The sequence below is a fragment of the Apis laboriosa genome, unplaced genomic scaffold, assembly GCF_014066325.1.
Source record: "Apis laboriosa isolate Shangri-la unplaced genomic scaffold, ASM1406632v1 scaffold281_cov141, whole genome shotgun sequence".
In the NCBI taxonomy this organism is placed as follows: domain Eukaryota; kingdom Metazoa; phylum Arthropoda; class Insecta; order Hymenoptera; family Apidae; genus Apis; species Apis laboriosa.
The window spans coordinates 20,649-28,077 of record NW_025222646.1 but is presented as its reverse complement, the minus strand read 5'-3'; the positions used below and the strand labels follow the sequence as shown (position 1 = coordinate 28,077).

Sequence of the window (7,429 nt, the reverse complement as noted above, 5' to 3'; positions counted from 1 at the left end):
TTTGAAAGTTAAATGTTTTATTATATATTTTATTTATGTCAAAAAAAGAACTGTATTTATTTATGTCAAAAAAAGAACTGTATTTATTTATGTCAAAAAAGACTTCTTACTTTTTATACAATTATAAACAAAAAATTTGTTCTTTTATATATACATATATATAGATAATTATTCAATTATCGTATTATATATTTAAAACATTTCTAAATTTCATCAAAAATCATATAAAAATTTAAAGTTCTTATTCATTGAGGAATAAAAAAATAAGATAAAACAATGAATGAACGAGAAGAAATAAACATCATTATCAGATTTTAATAATTGATTCTCAATTAAAACTTGCAATTACAATAATAATCCATTGATTATATAGAATAAAAATTTAAAGCAAATTATTTGAATAGATGATTATAGTTTTTGATGATAAAAGAAATAGATTGAATAAATCAAAATTGCAATTTTGAAAGATAAGGGAAAATCTAATATCATTATTTTCATAAAAATGGAGAAGATATAAAAACCAATTCTCTTTGATATAGTTTCTTATCTATATATTTAATGCAGTTTCAAGACAAATAAAATATGAAAATCAATTAAAAATTAAGACGAAATATAATATTGCTTAAAGGTATTTTTTTAATATTTTGATAATTTAAGTATGAAATATGAAATATATAAATATTCATTAATATATTAATTAATATATGTCCATTGCTAATAAAGTATTCAAATTAATGATATGTGATTTAAAACATTACAAACAATACTATATGAATATTACTATATGATAAATTTTATTTAAATGTATTATATAACAACCTTTTTTTTATACGTTCTTATACGAATTATTTAGAAATAGAAGAGATATCAAATTTGAAGAACATTTATTATTTCCTAATCCAATAATCGAATGTTAAAATTATTTATGTTCTGTAACTTTTGTAAATTATATTCTGGAATTTAGCGATTAGAAAAACAATAACAAAAAAAAATATAAATGTATTCGAAGAATACTTTAAAAAAATTTTTATTTTAATTGATTTAAAATGACCTTGAATGATTTTCATATAGATTATATATTTGGTTTAAATTATCAAATAATAAATAAAAAAATCTATTATTATATTTTTTAAAAATAAGATTATTAAAAGCAAACATGTTATTTACACAAACATTATTTAGCAAACATGTTATTTTATGAACAATTCACCAGTTCTTTGCATATTATAAAATGGCGATTTTTGTTGTAGTGCAATATTTGTTTCGATTTAACGATCGATTTATAAACAAGAAATAAAAAAATACATATTTTGTCGAATAATGAATTATTATAAAAGTTTATATCCGACTTATTTTAATAATAATTAGCACTTAAATAAACTTAATAATTAATTGTTAATGATCAGTTTAGTCTATTTAATATAAATCACTAATTTATAAATCTAATAATAAATTTTGTGTAATAATCCATTATTCTCAGTAGAATCCATTTTGTTTCTCCGTTTATTAATGAATGTATCTTCAATCGTTGTTGTCCAATTAAAGTTATATGATCTAGAGTTTTTTCGTTAAGTTACGATTTTTGCAAGATTAATCTTATCTATTAGAGAACAAAGAAGAAATAAAAAGAAAGAAAACACAAAAGAAAATCAATTATCATATTTGAATTATTATTATGATGACATTTATAGTAATTTCTAATAAATAATGAAGTTTTTTTTTTATTTTTTTTTTCTAATCTAACCTATATTTGAACGGATTTTTTTTTTACATAAATGATAGATTTGAATTGTTCGCAAAACTCGTGGAAAAATTTTATTCCAATTTTTTTTCTGTATTCTAATAATTTTAAAATTATAATAAATATAATATTACAGTATCTTGAAATCTATTTTATTCAATTTTTTCTTTGATTTTAAACTTTTAAATTAATTAACATTTTGAAAGAAATTTTAGATTATTTACATAAATATATTTATTTCATTATCTTATAAACTCGAACTCATTGTTCAAAAATAAAATTTGTTTAAATTGACAAGAATAAATGTTAATTATATATTAATGGAAAAACAATCATAATGATTTGAAATGTAATTGTTGTTTAAATTTCATTATAGATTATTAATAGATTGATTATGTTGGAATAAACATAATATAACGTTTGATTGTTAACGAAATAGTACATAATCATAATACAATTAGTATTTGGATTTGAAAATTATTGACGCATTTTTATAAGAATGACAATTAATATTTGAATGATTATAGTATTAACCTATAGATAATCAAATAATTTAATAAAATTATTAGATTAACCGAGGAAACTATGAATGCATTAATTTTTTAAGTTATTTAAGTTATCGTTAATTTATTGTTTCTCGCTTTTAATAATCTATAAAAAAACATTCCTTTTAATAATTCACACAATACTAAGAAAATTAAATTTGTAAGAATCATGAAAATTTTATTTTAATAATTTAATGAGACATGAAGTTAGAAAGTTTATTTTGTTATTTGAGCTTTATTTAATTATTTTAGATATATAATATATCGTAATATCTAATTCTAGTTCTAATTCTATTATTTAATTATCTTACATATATACTATAAATAATATAATATTCGATTGAAAACAACCTTCGAACCTTTATTTTCACTACAAATTTTTTTAAATTAATTTTTTTATATATAAGAAAAAATAAAATTTAGCTAAAAAATTATTTAACATTAATATCGAAACAATTTTTAGAAATGATAGATTCCTTTTTTTCACATTAATCAATTAGATAAAATTAATTAAATAAAGTTGATATAAAATTATGTAAAATAGTAAGTATTATTAAAATAAGAAATAATAATTGAGGAAAATATAGTTGTGCTCTTTTTCTATAGAACTCTACAGAATCATAACAAAATTTACGATACCATACTATACTCATGATTTTAAAACTTTATTTATTTTCCCATATTAATTTATATTTATATCATATAATATATATTTATTACAAATCTTCGATTAAACTACTTATTAATTAAATTGTTTCAGGATGTGGAGCATTCCGCGTGATGGCTCTGTAGGAGAAGGCGAAGACATTGATCATCACTTCGATCCATTAGGAGAGCATAGCATCAAGGAGTAAGAAGGATTCTAGTCCAGGAGGCGGCGCTAGTATTTCAACAAGAGGGCAACCTTCATTACGTTGACACGACAATAGATGATTGCTAGATTGTTTCAGCACATTATCAATGCATCGTAACAAAAAAAGGAACTACCGTTCAATATAAGATGAAAAAGGTAAGAAGTTCATCCAAGTTCTTCTCTCTGAAGTTAGAAAGGAAACATAAGCCAGTTCAATGATACGGCCAATAATGATAGCGAGAGTGAAGGATTACATTTGGAGATCAAGTAAAGAATCAAGTAAAGAATCAATTATCTCTTATTATCGAAGTATCGCCTTACATTGATCAACAACCTTTTCATTTCGGTTTGAAAATCGAAAACGGTGAGAATAGACCGGAACCAAAGAAGTGGAAACAAGAGGAATGCCGAAAAGGTGATGGAATCGAGAGAAAAAATCGAATAGAAGGACGTGAATATCAGAAAACCAATATCATCGAGAAGAGAAAAATAAGGGAATCGATATATATCTAACCAACAAGAGATAAATGATAAAAAAAAGTAAAGAAGAGAAGAGAGAACAGAAGAAAAAAGAAAAGACAACTGGTCCTTTGCCAATCGTAAAAAATATTAGATTCGACGAAATAGATAAAATCGATATGATAGCATGCTGCACATAAACTGATACGACTTCCAACAACGATCTATCGAAGAATCAACGATACATAAGATGATTCATCGATTATCCAGCAATCGGTCACCATTACCGCAATTAATCAAAACAATGGTCTCATCTGGTTCGATCATAATAATAATTGACTATTCTTTTACACTAGATCGAACAAATGTGTGGTAGCCATCCCCGCAAACTAATGTGATTTACGCTTAAGATCAAGAAGGAAAAGGCGCAAAGAAGTCATTCGGATAGCGACAAGGGATTTGACCTTGAAAGAAAAGATTCGTCGCGTGAAAATAGTCTAATGAAGAAGGTATATTATAAAATGGATTTCTTTTGTAATAATGAACTGCGACGCAATAACGAAATGAACACATTCAAATTTAAATATGAAAAAGATAAATTCATCAATCATTACGTTGGAATGGGAGATTGCGCGAGTAAAAACATGGACACGAAACATCACGAATTAAATGATAAGGCATCTATATGACAAACTTGAAAAGTATACATCCACAGTATTCGTAGATACTTCCGGTCTCAGTCGACGGTCAGAATCGATAGTACAACTGCTAGACAACGAAATAATAACGAATTTTCTACAAGACAGATCCTAAGCGGAATATCGAATAAGACATCCGAATTAAGCGCGAGACGTAATCTTTTTAAATCTAGATTCAAGTTGAGGGTCGCGAACAAAATGTTCACCGCGAAGAACAGCACGAACATGCCGAAGAAATCTGAGCACAAGATTATCAGCCGATCGTTCCGATTATCTCCGATCACTTCTAATCGCATTGCCTCGTCTAAACGTTACATGGATACATCACGTACATCACGGAAACATGCACTAACAGCAATGGAAAGAAATATATTTTTGAAAAGAAAATCCACGAAGACAACGGTCATACAGATACGAAAAAAAAATTACTAATAAAATTTTATCGGATGGATATATCGATACCAAACTGTGAAATGGATATATAGCCGAAACGAGAACGGACAAATATGGAGACAGATATATTGTTAAAACATAACCGCACGAAGATTATGCGGATGATTTCAAACTATTTCTTAATGACAGGAAAGAACAGTTCAGAAGATCGTTATCCATCTTAATTAATCCTTATAAGTCATCTAATTTGCGATTCGAAGAAATCACCGTTATTCATCATTTTCAAACCGAGTCTAGGGAAAATAATTTTCTTTTTTCGCCTATATAAGCAAAGAAATTCATCACGACAGAAAAAAAATTCTCTAAAAGCGATGATTTTTCGGATAGAGATATTCGACCGAGAGATGAGTACTCCCTAAGAAGAAGAATTTTGAATTAATCCGATATGAGTAAATCCACGTTTGGATGAAATGAGAATTCACGAATCAAAACTCTAAAAAGTAAATATACGACTAGATCGCACGAGAACTTAACCAATCATGTAGATTATATAAATACTAGAAATGTGCGTCGACTTCTTTTAGATAATCCATTATAAACGAGCGGAACGAAAGAAAAGTCACCGTTTACGAAAAGATACTTGGACAGTTTATGCGAGAAGCAGAACGACGATTACTGATATATCTCAAATGACGAATAACCAACTAGAATCAAAATACTACAAAGAAACGCACCACTCAATGATATACGAACAACAAGTATCCGATTCACGATGATTATGATAATTCTCCGTCGAGGATATGCATCGATTGCGGAGGTTACAATTCAAGTAGATATTACAGTCATTCAATCCATTGCGAAACTCGATACGACAAAATCTCACGAACATTAAGAAAAGAACATCGAAAATTGAATAAAGATTCAGAGAAATTTTTATGGAAATTTCGCAATCAATTAGATTATTTCGACAATTCGGAGAGAAAGTCAGAGAAAATTGACACGTGAAAACGATTATTGGACGATTAGAACCATTCGACAAAAATCCAACAAAACCGAGAACTTATCATGATAATGGCAAGTCAAAACACATCAAGATATCAAAGTGCATACTGAATAGAGACATCGCGAGACTCTAATCGGAAGGATCATTAGCTGATTCCGGGATCGAAAATGATTACAGGCGTGATTCGTAAGAAGTCGATCAAAGGGAACAAATCGAGTCGGAGGACGAAGGTTTTGTTACAAGACAATTTATCAAACATGAGAAACAATATATTGAATTTTAAACCTTCCGAAAAACGAAAATACGATAAATATACGAACGATATGTTAAAATCACTACCGAAATTAGCGTTAGACGCGGATAAGAAATACGAGAAAAAGGCAGCAAAGAAGAGCGGTACGATAAGCAAGGTAAAGTAACTATTTAATAAAAAACAGAAAAAAGCAAAGGAAGAGAAAAACAAGAAGAATGCAAGGAACAGCAGCAATAGAGTCTTTATGGATGACAAAGTGATGATCAGATATAAAGAATATCGAGATGATCAACTAAGAAGCGCGAAAAGTACGCGAGATTTGGACAGTGACATCAATCAGGTAGGAAAAAATTTTAAATTTTAATATTTTTATCACAATTGAGATTATAAATCTTTACGAAAGTATCGTAATGAGAAATCATTAAAGATATTTTAGTTTGAAATTAAAATTTCAGATTTCTTTTTTTTCTATATTTATGTGAAATCTTTAGAAATCAGAAGCGCCTAATAATTGGGATTTCTTACTGCTTTACATTACATTTAATTATACATATATGGTATAAAATATCTGTACTAATAGTTATTATTTACAAGGTTATATTATATTATTATATTATTATATTATATATATATTACATATATTTATTATTATATATATTATATTATATAAATACTATAGTTATTATTTAAGTTTCCGTCATGTTATAAAAATGTTTTCAGATGTTATTCATCGTTGAATTTGTGGAATAGAAATAACTACAAATGATGAATTTCCCTGAATAATTCAATGAAAATATATCTCCGATAATGATGGGATTGATATATACTTATAAAATCTAATCAAATCCAATAAAAAAAGTTTATTTTATAAGATATAAATATATTTATAAATATATTGATATTTCTTTGAATAGCTTAAATCTTTCAAAAAAAAAAATTTGAATTTAAAATAATCGTAATTTCGCTAGAATTCATAAGTTATAAACATAAAAGTTATAAATTAAATAGAAAGTTATTGGCGATTTATTACTATTGCATTCTATTTGCTATAAACGTTATATGATTTATTAGAAAAATTTTTTATTAGAAAATTATATTAAATATACTATTTATAATAAATACTATATTTCTGATAGAAATATTTTAACTAACAAGTAGTAGTTTCTGATTTCATAATATTGGATTTATTATATATATAAGTTTATATTATATATATTATATTATATTATATAATATATATATATATATATTATATAAGTTTATATTATATATATATTTATAAAAATAAATAAAATATAAATATTATCAAACTAATTGAATACATGTATGAATATATATATATATATATATATATATATAATATATATACATATAATATATATTACAATATCAGTTTCTTCAATTTACTTTTAAAATTGAATCAACTCACAGGATTCAATTATTAGAATTATTAATGTTCCCAATAACAATAGAATTATAAATAG

General features: G+C 25.3%; 1 pseudogene; it reads left to right on the top strand.

Annotated features, from left to right (window-relative positions):
• Positions 1-3,286: 3,286 nt before the first annotated feature.
• LOC122714121 lies at positions 3,287-6,285 on the top strand (annotated as a pseudogene).
• Positions 6,286-7,429: the final 1,144 nt, after the last annotated feature.